This window comes from Rhineura floridana, chromosome 8 (assembly GCF_030035675.1).
Source record: "Rhineura floridana isolate rRhiFlo1 chromosome 8, rRhiFlo1.hap2, whole genome shotgun sequence".
Classification (NCBI taxonomy): domain Eukaryota; kingdom Metazoa; phylum Chordata; class Lepidosauria; order Squamata; family Rhineuridae; genus Rhineura; species Rhineura floridana.
This window is the reverse complement of record NC_084487.1, coordinates 80,376,924-80,389,280: the sequence shown is the minus strand read 5'-3', so window position 1 is coordinate 80,389,280 and position 12,357 is coordinate 80,376,924. Positions and strand designations below refer to the sequence as shown.

Genomic DNA, 12,357 nt, shown 5'->3' with positions numbered 1-12,357 from the left:
GGAGAAGCATAAGGCAAGGACCTGGCTTTCTCGCAACCCAATCGCTCAGACTAATTACCCAGTCTAAATGCTGGGGAAAACATTACGGCCAGGAGCAAACCTTGGCAGAACAGGGAGCTGTTTATCAAAAAGAGTTGGCATCTCTGTGTGGTTGAGTGACCAGATTGTGTCACCCTCTGGCCACCTTCCTAGGCTCTCAGACAATATTCCTCTCCCAATAGCACAAAATGGGGTCAGTTGGTGGGGACCCAACACTTAAGCAAGAAAACACATATCACTGCCCTAAGAGGAAAAAATACTACTTTTGAATGACACAGGCACAGTCTACTGAGGACTGAGGCTTAAGAGAGAACTGCCATCTTTAACCCCCCCCCATTTTCTAGCTTACATCACTAATCTGTTTTTCCTCACAAGTTTTCCAAGAATTTAATTACATACTTTTCTTTTCCTTCCTGTTCTTGCTTTGCATAACAACAACAAACAGCTTAAATATGGATTGTGTGTGTGTGTGGGGTGGTGGTAGAAAGCTATTTGCATAATTCAAGAACATAGTTATAAGTGCCTATGACATGACTGCAGTAGCACAAATAAGGCAGATGTGCGTAAACATGAACAAAATTAAGGATCTCTCTCATCTCCAATTTTTTGGCGCTGAACTCCAGTGACAGGTGTCATGTGCTTTCAGTTAAACAAACCCATAATAGGACAGCAGATCAGGAACTGGGAATCTCTGGCCTATTAGGCCTCTTCATCTGCCCTCCCTCCCCAGCAGTCCCCTCAAGACACCACCACCCCATGCCTGATCAGATCTGTCTTTGCTTTTCAGATTAGGAGGATTCAATTTTCATCCCTACAGCGGTAGGCTGAGCAGAGAGTTAAAAACTTAGTAGATAATGATTGCTAAATCCTACATATCTTGTTCATATCTTTCCTTAAGTATTCTGAAAAGCTACTGGACAACCAAACATGCAACATCAAGCTGTGCCCTGACATAAACACGACAGTACCATTGTTTCTGAATTGCACAATGAAGTTCAAGATGTTTGTGCTAATATAGAACTCTATAGACTACACACACACTCTTGTGATCACTTCAAGTTATAGAGCCTACACAAAAGCCTACAGTACACATACAAAAAGACCCCCATCTCAATTGACATTTTTGGTTATGAACATGAGAAGACCAATTAAATCATTCTACAACAAAGAGAAATCAGGAATACCAAACACAAGCCACATCAAACATGTCAAGGAATCTGTGTTCAGTTCTTGGCTGCCTCAACATGTACTGTACGGAGATGTTTGGATCTTAAACAATTCTTAAACACACACACACACACACACACACACACACACACACAGAGAGAGAGAGAGAGAGAGAGAGAGATGATAACCGAATATTCTATTTTTTTGTATTTCATGAGAAAGTGAAAGTTTATTGGTATCTTAGAATCTCCTTTAGACAATGAATAGTTAATTAGTCCTTTGAACACCAATCTCTGTCTTCCCCCCCAACCAACCAAATAGTTTGTGCATCCATGGGGGGGGGGTGTTTGTTACTGCAAACACTATTCTACATCTTTTTTATATAAGGGTATTTCATCATATTTTCCTGTAATTTTCTATCCCCATATTCCAAAAGCTGGATATGTAAGTTGCCTTTCAGCAATCTACAAGAAATGTCAGTATCTTTAAAAGGAAATTCATGATACTTCTCTTCCCACCTTCACATCCACGGTTTAAACCATCTGTTAAATTTCTCTTCCTCAGAAAATAGACTCTGTTCAGCCCTTAGGCGAAATATTAATAACTACAGCAGTGTAAAAACAGGATTTCCAGCCAGCGAACAGAAGTGTGTGTGGGAGAGACAGAGAACTGGTAAACAAAGGAATACCTAGGACAGGATGAATATTTAACTACGACTAGAAGCAGTATTAAAGCTTAGCTCCTGGCTAATTACGCTTACGTATCAAGAGGCGAGAGGGTTGAGCTTGGATGAACTCGCCCGCGCCCGCGGAATTTGTCTCTAACTTCTAACGTATTTTCCCGTCCCGAAACTTTCACTGTTTGGGCCGAAGCGACGCGATCGTATTACCGACGTTCGCAGCCTGTTCACAGAGACTTTGCGAGCTTTCAAAGACCCTCCTCCTCCCCCTGAAGAGGAAGGTATCAGACGTCCCTTCATTCTTTCCTTGCCACCACTATCGGGACCACGACGAGGCCGGGGCCCTGTTTTCCCACAAGGCCTCGCCAAATCACGAGAGACGAGGCTGGACCATTTCCGCCAGGGCAAGCAGAGGAGGCCTCCAAGAGGCCGCCTGCGCCTTCCCCTTTGTCTCCTCTACACACCTACACACACACACAAAGAGTCTCTCTCTCATACACACACCGCCGGCCTGTACCTTATTATTTATAGTCTTCTGCCCGCATGTTGGAGACGACTTACCTGACGGCACCTTAGAGGGAGCGACTAAACGAAGCAAGTTGGTATGAGGCCCCGTTATTGCGGCGTCAACATAGAGACTCTGGCCCTTCCGCGCCTCTGTGGCGCGTCTGATATCCTCCTGGATGAAGGCCTCGCGCGGCGACAGGAGGAAGAAGGAGCAGGCCACTTCCACAGCGCGTTCTACTCAGAGCCCGTTCCCCTGGTCACATGTCCCTTCCCGGCAACGGTAGACAACCAGCAGGAGCGCGCACCCCTCTCCTCCACCGCCACCCGCAGAAAGAAAGGCCGCACGGCGGCGCTACCCAATAACTTTTCTTGCAGAGAAAAACTGTGACGGGCTCGCTGGCACGCGACGCTATCTGCCAACGAGACACAGTAGACAGGCCCTACCGCCAATCCAGGGGCACTCTGGGAAGGTCCTCCAGTTACCCGGCTGTGAGGACTCTGCGGGAGTAGGCGTAGAGAGCATGCGCAAGCGCGAAGTCTTTTTTTTTCTTTTAAAGAGAGAGCAGGCACCTACGGACACATTACGTAATCCCGAGTTAGAGATTTAGGTTACAATTCAATACACACTTACCTGGAAGTAAATCCCATTGAATCTGACTTCTGAGTAGATATGGTGCTTTGGGAAAATGGGCCCTAGTCTGATAGAGATTCATAGTATAGTATAATACTTATTCTTCCATTATGCTGTATCTATTTACGGTATAATTTTATATATGTCTGCTCAGAAAAATGAATCCCTATTGAACAGAACATCCAGAGGTTGAGGGAGGAACTTGTGGCCCTCCAGATGTAGGACTCCAACGCCCATCAACCCCAGCCAGCAGCAGGAAGGTGGGAGTTGTAGTATAGGATTGCAATTTAAGACGGTTGTGGGTAAAAAATGTTCAGCTTTCAGTTCATTAGCTGGAGTAGCGAGAGAAGTCTGATGCAGTAGAGCACATGCTTTGCATGTAGAAGGCCCATGGTTCCATCTCTGGTATTTCCAGTTAAAAAGATCAAGTAGCAGGTGAAGTGAAGTATCTGTTCGAGGCCCTAGAGAGCCAAAAGTTGCCACACGCCTGCCCTAGTAACCAAAGTCTCTCTCACACACACCTTTATTATTCTTATATTTCTATTTATAGACTGCTTACTATCTGAAAGATCTCAAAGCAGTTTACAACAAAATACATAAAGTACAATAAAAACCATATCAAATTAATTTACAAAGCAAAACACATGGACAGTATCCATATACATAAACACAATATAGAAGTGAAAGAGTATTACAAGGCAGTATAATATAAATAACAAGCAGCACAATACATAGGCATACAACCACTCACCATCCATTCCATACAGCCACTATCATCATTCGCTACCTCAAACATATTGTTATGGGTTTAGGGTTGAGATGCATAATTTCTATGAGCCCCCGTCCAGTCTCTGATTTGGAGACTTGCACATGGGGGCGAGAAACCCGCTCTGCTGTTCAGATGACTTTCTTTTGTTAATCTAATAGAGTGGCCAGGTGAGTTAATGGGTCTATCAGGTGCCCATCAACTGGTGAATGGGCCAGGGAGATCCTTTTGTCATTGAAACTCTTTAGGAGAGCCTCCTCCCCCCTCCTGGGGCCTAGGAGAGGCTTGTGTTTTTAGTGTATCTGAGAAAAGCTGGGAACTGGAGGCAGGCAGAGAGACTGGCTCTCTGCACCATGGCTTTGGGGTGCCTCCTGTAACCCTGATGGAAAAGCTGGATATTGGACTGCTGATGCCTTGAACCCCTCCATCCTAAGCTCATGTTGGAATGTGTGTAAATAAATAAACCATATTTCATAAAGATGCCACAGTCTCCACTGACCTTCTTTCCAAGGAAACCAAACCCTGGGTGAGCGTAGGGGCCCCTGGAAATCTCTCACTGCTCTGAGATTGGGGTGGTGCCCAACACTGGTATGAGAAGTGGGATTGAGTTTCCTGGAAGAAGCATTGGGAGCAAGGTGTGCCTGAGCTAAAATGGAGAAACAGCAACCCTCCTGAAACAGATTAAATTGATGCTCCATTAGCAAGCAGAAAGGATTGAGAAATATAGCCAGGAGGACCAGCAGCAAAGGCAATGAGAGTGCCAAGAGGAATGGGAACACTGGCAACAAATGGGGGAGATTTTTGGAAGCTGCTTTGGAGAGAAAAAGGAGACTCCATTTGAGGAAGTGAGAGCCCTGACTGGTCAGCCGTGACAAAGGGTTGAGAGTAACCCAGAAGTCCAGCTGCAGAGCACCCAGACTGGGGTGGCTAAAGAGATCCAGAAAGTGGATGGGCAGCTGGAGGGCTCGGACTGTAAGGAGTTGCAGTCAGTAGCGGAGAAGGAAGATGTTTTGATTGTCCAGGAGCCTGCCGTGGGGAAGACAGCAGAAAGCTGGAAGTAAAGCCCCAAGATTTGAAGGAGAACAGGATGGAAAATGAAGAGGAAGATGTCTCAGAAGAAAGTGGGATAGAGGCTGGAGAAGAGATGCTGCTCATAGATTTCTCTGCTCCAGGTGAGCCTGCTGTTGAAGAAGTAGTGCAGGAGGAAGAAAAGGCCTTGGAGAAAGCTGAACTACAGGCTGGAGAAGGGCAGCTGTTGATAGACTTCTTTACCCCGTGTGTGCCAGCTGTGGAAGAGAAAGTGCAGGAAGAAAAGTTGGAGGCGTGTGTGCGAGAGGAGCTGCCAGCGCCTGGAGAAATGGCTGTGCAAGAAAAAGTGCAGGAGAAGCCTGAGGTGGGAGTGCAAGTCCAAGAGGAGCTCCCAGCGCCTGGAGAGATGGATGAGAGAAAATCCCCAAGTGACTTTGCCCCTTGGGTGCCCCATAATGGTCTTATAGGGTGGGATGCAGCTTTATAGGAAAAGCTGTTATTCTGTTGTTTATTTGCAGGTCTGGGACAGACCTTTGTCAGGGAAGGGGGTAGTGTTATGGGTTTGGGGTTGAGATGGATAATTTCTATGAGTCCCCTTCCAGTCTCTGATTTGGAGACTTGTGCCCGCTCTGCTGGTCAGATAAGTTCTTCTGTTAATATACTAGAGTGGCCAGGTGGGTTAATGGGTCTATCAGGTGCCCATCAACTAGTGAATGGGCCAGGGAGATCCTTTTGTCATTGAAACTCTTTAGGAGAGTCTCCCCACCCCCCAGGGCTGAGGAGAGACTTGTGTTTTTAGTGTGTCTGAGAAAGGCTGGGAACTGGAGGCAGGCAGAGAGACTGGCTCTCTGCACTATGGCTTTGGGGTGCCTCCTGTAACCCTGATGGAAAAGCTGGATATTGGACTACTGGTGCCTTTAATCCCTCCATCCTAAGCTCATGTTGGAATGTGTGTAAATAAATAAACCATATTTCATAAAGATACCACAGTCTCCGCTGACCTTCTTTCCAAGGAAACCAAACCCTGGATGAGCACAGGGACCCCTGAAATCTCACCACTCGGAGATTGGGGTGGTGCCCAACAATATAAGCCAACCACTTGTACATCAGCCACCTGCACTCAGCGATGTTACACCAATACACATACAAAGAATCGCTACCAAACATAAACATGACACATACACACAAATTAGGGCAGGAGATCTTTATTACTTGCATTTGTGTCCAAGGAGGCCATAATACCATTGTAGCCTCCCAACTACATACGGTGATTTACTGATGGGTGCAAGATCACACAGAAAAATCTACAGCTCAGCTAAAAGATCTGAACCTGCTTTTACCACACCAAAACCCAATGCCCTCTAGTAGCCAATACACAAGATTAGAGTAAAGCATAACATCTGGGAGGCCTTGCTTCAAATGTTGAATTACAAGCCCCCAATACCCTTTGTTCCTCCTCCCTGGACCCTTGCCCATCCGTTGCATGTGTGCTGCCCTCTGTTGCCTGGTTAGCATAGAATACCCACCCCACCCCTGCTGCTTGCTATAGTCCCAGACCTATACCCCTGCTACACCTTGCTGCCTGCATCTGGCTTCACACATACACACAGACACAGATGCTGCCAAGCACAGCCCGCATGGCCTGAGCCCTTTCCTGCCCTGTGTTCCCAACCACATTGGCTATGGACTCCTACTGAATGTCTGTTTGCTTCTTTTCTAAGTCACCTTCAGTTTTTGCTACCTGCAGTGGGGAGGAGAGCCTGGCTGGGAGTCCTGAGTCTGTGAGTTCAAATCCCCGCTCGTGTCTCTTGGGTGTCAAGAGCCAGCTAAAGATCACCCCGCAGTGAGTGGCTCAGGGGTTACATGCCCTGCCACCTGTGCGGCTGTGGGCAAGCTGCATAGTCCCAAGGAGCCCAATTACCCCCCAGCTGGCAGTTGCGGACAAGGAAGGGACTGGCTTGTGCAGCTGTGGCAAGCTGAGCAGGCCCTAGCCAGCTGGGGAGGACTAGCCTCAGAGGGAGGCAATGGTAAACCCCCTCTGAATACCGCTTACCATGAACACCCTATTCATAGGGCCACCACAAGTCAGGTTCAACTTGAAGGCAGTTCATTTCCATTTCAGTAGTCTTGTGCTGAGCTGTCCTCCTTGCTCTCAGTTTGGGGGCTTTCTCCCTGCTCCCTGTCCTTGGGCTCTCTTAGGTATTCTGCTGGGTGTCCCCCTCCTGGGCAGAGCCGGTCTTGCAGTGGCTGTTTGAGTTTGGAGTCTCCAAGCTCTGGCTTGACTGGACTTCCCATTCTTCTACGAGATGTGTTCCTGCAACAGAGGATGCTAGGAGTGTGGTCCAGCCTAGTCTGTGAGGGCTGCAACGAGAATACTGCAGGGTGACCACTAGCCGTGTGAGAGTGTATCCCCTATCTGACCTTGCCAAAACTTGGCAAAAGTTCCCTGGATGCAGCAGAGGATGCAGGGAGACAGGAATAAAGGATTGTGGAGGTAGGGGTTTCTGAGTGCTGGCATGGCAACTGAGCATAATTTTCCGCCACAATGGGGAAAGAGGGCAAGCATGCCCACAGGCGCAAATGCGTAGCACCTGTTGCTGAGATCTGGCTGGCTGTAATCCTGCAAAGCAAAACATATTTGAGTGGGCAGATAGTTGAGAGTAGAGTGTCGGACGGCAGACAAGCAGCCCCTTAACCCTGTGAGGTGTTCGTTCTTTTGCCCCTGGGGCACAAGTCCTGTTGCTATGATCTGGGTAGCTGTGATCCTGCAAACCATAACACATTTATGCGGCACTCCAGCTGTCATCAGCTTTAGTTAGCATGACCAATGGTCAGAGTTCCACTCACTTTCTGAAACACCCTTCCACATGCTCTTTGTGAGGCAGAATCAGTGGCAAGTTTTAAACGCCTACTGTAGACCCATCTGTTTAAGCAGGCTTTCCCTGGCTCCTAAGATTAAGCACACTGCTGTTTTATTATTTATTGATATATTACAATGTTTAATTGATGGATTGGGGTTGGCTTGGTAGTTTCCCAGGGAGCGAAATCTTTTCCAGACTGACCTTGTGCTGTGCTGGTTCTGTGCTGGCTGTTTGGTGGGAGCAGGCATTCCATGTTGTCAGTTTTGGAAGTAAAACAGCGGGGACCATTCAGGTAGCAATTTTAAGGATTAAATCTGGCTGACAGCAGATTCTTAATCGGGCTGGCAGCAAATTCTGATTGGCTGGAGGTTCTAGTCAGTTGGGATTGAGTTGTTAATGAGCAAGACAGATGAGATTTGGCAGTTGGAGTTGGAAGAAAAAGTACAGTTCTGAAGTTTTCCCTCTGTGTAGGCCTGATCTAAGAAATACAAACTTCTCTGTTTATTGTTCCTCATATTACATACTCTGTTCTTGTTCAGTTTACCTCAATAAAATATCTCTGGATTCCGTCTGCTTTGTTCCAGTCACTCCACCAACAATATGGTGTTTTTCTATTAAGGGCTCAGTGTTTCTGCCCTTTCACCATAGTGCCCATTTCCCAAAGCCCCCTTTTGCACTCCAAGCCCCCACATAAGAAGAGTGTGTGGTCTAGTTCCAAGCCACTACAGATGTCATGTGATCTGTGGCTGGTGCATGCCACTTTCTATCCTGCCAGTGTCATTTGTTGATTGGCTGCAAGGCTCTGCTGCCTCCAGAGAGCACTCTCATGCCAGCCTGGGTGGGACTAGCAAGTGGGATGGGGCCCCAGTATTCCCACATCAGCCCTGGCCCATTGTTTCATATGGGGAAGGGGCACCACCCTTTGGATGGTGTAGGATCCTCCCATCTTCCCCCTGGCCTCTCCCCAGCATATCCTATCTCTGCCCCAGCACACCCCTTTTCCAAACTCTTTTCAGGAGAGAGGAAACTGGTGGCTGAGCCAACAGGTGAGCGTGGGCCCTAGTTTTGAGGATTTGGCCCTAGGTCACATGACCAAGATGAATGGGGGTTTAGAAAAAGTGTAAATCTCTCCTTGCCCTGTTAAGAGTTTTTCAGTGTGTGTGTGTATTATATATATCTAATAAACCTAATGTTTATTACTACAAAGAAGTATAGTCATACATGCTGAAGCAGCCATGGGGCCTGTGCTCTGGGAGCCATTACTAACTAACGCAGGAAGAGAAGGGAGGAAGGGGAGGAGCAAAGCCTGCAAAAACATCAAATACTTAAGAGAAGGAATAAGCATGAGCAAGAATAGATTGCCTTTCTGTCTATCGCACACACACCCCACTGGTTCAGGTCACTTGTAACATGTGTTGGTGCTTTACTCCCAACAGCCCACACTGGTTTAAGTTAAACACTTGGTTAAATTCTGCTGGCAGAGCTCTGGCTAAGCCATGGTGAGGGACTTATGCCAGCATATCTCTGGCTCAGTTGGGATGAAAGAATTATGACAGCATCATCCCAGCTCAGGCAGGAATGCCCAAGATCCACCAAATCCAAACTCTCTCATCCCAGCGGATCTTGGGTTTGGATCACAATGTAACTCAACTACTGCTTTGGAAAAATCAGTTACAAACTATGGAATTATTTTGGAGAAGACTTCAAGTATGTCTTTAGTCTGAGGAGATAGAAGATTTTTATTTTTCTTTGGCACTTTTTGGGGGCACCAGATTTTGTGATGTTACTGGATAAATTATATGTTTTTATTATTGTTGGTAACTGCTGCTCAGTAGTGCTGGATGTATATTGCTGTGAGTCCTTTGGGAGAAAAGCACACTTTTATTGTTAACAAGTATGACTAATTGCTGTGAAGGAAAAGCTTTCCTGTGTTTAGGACAATGAGGAAACAGGATGTGAAATAATTATCTGTGATTTATGTTATATTTATACACTTGGAAAGAAATTAGATGTGCGTTAGCGCCTTGGGAGATACCATTATCTCCTTGGTGCAACAAGAATGTACACTGTCATTCAGGCCCTTATATATGCCCCATACTAAATGTAGTATGGGTTTTAAATCCTTGAAGCGAAAGTGTCTCTTCCGATAGCAGCCATGTTTCCTGCAGGAGAATGATGTCATATAATTGTAGGTCTTGTAATAACTCTAAGTCTAATATCTTGCTCTTCCAGCCGGCTATATTCAAAGAAAGTAATTTCAGGTGTAACTCAGGGAAAGGGGGGCAATGAGAGCCAAGATTTATATTGGGCACCTGAACAAACGTGTTGATCGGATGTTTTGTCCTACGGGTAGGGCAAAATTGCTGTCAGTGGCAGGGAGTAATGATATTAATTTCAGGGTTTAGGACGCTTACGTTTGAGGTTTTCCGCCGCCTTTGTAGCGTTAGGCCTGTGGAGTGCAACTTGGCCTTGTGATTTTTATTTGGCGAGCCCAATTCCTCCGGTTGCAAATAGCGCATCTCTGTCCAGGTGGGATTGCTGTCAATCTTCATGAGAGGTGGAGCTGTTTTACAGCAGGGGGCGTTGCTTGTCAGCATAGCTCCGCCGGATTCAGGGGACTTGCAAGGATGCTGACTATGTTGTTCAGCTAAGTCCTTGGTTAGAAGGTAGCTTGAGTTGCCTAAATCTATGATTGAAGGCTGTTGAGGGGTTGCTAAGCAGTCTTCTGGTCGTACGCTATTTAGGCATTCTATAAGTTGTTTTAGTCTATTAATAATTGCCATACGTTCAGGTTCAGGTAGACGACTATAAGTTTCCACGAGGTGCAGTTCTTCTGGTTCAAATTCCTCTTGTAACGTGGGAATTATGTCTCGGGCAAGCCTAGGGGCCAAATGTTGCTGATGGATCTTGGTAACGCTAGAGGAGGAAGACGAGAGGTTTGGCGAGGTAATAGAGGGCATTGTTAATTTAGTTCCACGGACACCATGCCATTTTTCATGGGAATTGTATAGCGATTTAGGGGGGGGCATATCCCTAAAATAATGCTGGACCGCGATGCCTTGTTTCCTCAGCTGGTCTCTGGCGTTAAACATCTGGTTCACAAAAAAGGGAGTTTAGAAGTTGATAATAAGACGCCAACAGTTCGGGTTGGAAAACAACTTGAAAATGTGCATGATGTAGTTCTGATGATATGAAGCTGGTAAAAATGATCTGAAACAATTTTCCATGTGTGCTATACTCGGTGTTGGAGGCCAAGGGCCAGGAGCCCATGGCAGGCACATAACTGCCAGCTTTTCTCTAATCAATTTTAAGGACCAAGAAATTGATCTTTGAGGGGTTGCGGAACTTTAAGACGTTAAAAAAGTTGGCCTCTGGTCCACCTGTATAGACTGGTGATTTCCAGTAGAAGCTTGCCTGCTATCCTTTTGTAAGGAGATTTTGATTCCTTCCGTCTGAGATAAGCCCTTTTTTGGAATCAGTTTTTTACATTGTTTGATAGAGTTGGGTTGTACTGTTGATTGCTGGGAATTGGAAGAATCCAGTAATTTAAACAAAGGTTTAAAGTTCATTTTTTTTACCAATCCAGGATTGAAGTTTTTAACATTTTTTTATTTTTTTGATTGTCTAGCAGGCCGAGGCGCCTGGGGCAGCTTTGCCTGTCCGCTTAGGGGCTAGTTTAGGTGGCTTAATAGCAGTAGAACAACCATTAGGTAAATTGAGGCCTACAGGTTTCGCACCAAGAGACGGGCCTATGGCTTTAACCAGAGTGGTTAACAGGCTATTTGTTTCAGTTATATATGCCTTAACTAGATTCAGTTCTTTCATCACTAGCTCACCCCATTCATAGGGGGGAGTCTTGGGACCCAGTGCAGGCTTGATCATGAGATTGGACAAGGAAAAAGGCGCCTGTGATTCCTGGAATTCCTGTATTGAGTCAATGGTTATCACCTCTGAGGGGAATCCTTCATTTTTCGAGCTGAGAGAGCAATTATAGCCCGCGTCAAGTAATTCCTCCGCCAAACTCTTAGCTCCAATAGCATCTCTAAGTGGTTTATTTGACAGTTGGAAATCTAAAGACCAGTCATAAGGACTTTCTGGAAGAGATCTGGCCTTTAAGGTATTCAAGTGGACAGATGATATAGGCGAGTTTTCTGATTTAAAGGGGAAGTATTGCGTAATTTTCGCCTGCTGATCAACTGGCAAGGATTCGTCGGCCGAAGGAGATATGCCCAGCTCCTGGCATTTTTTCCTTGTATAAACCATTTGTCAGTGTGGGGGGGAACTTTAAAGCCAGAGCTATAAATCAAGCTCCGTCAAAGATATGGTCCTTAAAATTTCTTTCCTACGCAGATTCACTTTCGCTCTGGCGTTCTTTGCCTTACTCCACTAAAAGTGTTTTGCTAATTAAACAACTCATTACTCTTGAGGGCAAAGTTAAAATGTATTTCCCTAGTAATGACTAAAAAAAAAGGAGAACTATAGCTTCCAATATAAAAAAGAAGGGGAGGGAAAGGAAAAACATCCACTCCAGACAGCTGGAGGCCCACTTCTTATCTCGGGAGAATTACTGCTGTAGAGAAAAGGTAGGAGAAATAATCTTTCCAGAATGTAACTGTTCTTAACTCCCACATCCAAGAGATTATACTCAAGGACTCATCTTATAAGGAGAGCAAAGTTA

At 45.9% G+C, this 12,357-nt stretch overlaps 1 protein-coding gene across 4 annotated transcripts in view; it reads right to left on the bottom strand.

The window, feature by feature from the left end:
- SCAF11 (SR-related CTD associated factor 11) overlaps positions 1 to 2,898 on the bottom strand; it is a 36,068-nt gene extending 33,170 nt beyond the window's left edge. For 3 of the 4 annotated variants that reach the window (XM_061639885.1, XM_061639888.1, XM_061639889.1), the window contains exon 1: positions 2,447 to 2,898. The gene's annotated coding sequence lies outside the window, so the exon portion shown is untranslated. Of the gene's footprint in view, positions 1 to 1,966; positions 2,214 to 2,446 lie in introns of those variants that run through there. The other variant, XM_061639886.1, reaches the window with a different exon arrangement.
- Positions 2,899 to 12,357: the final 9,459 nt, after the last annotated feature.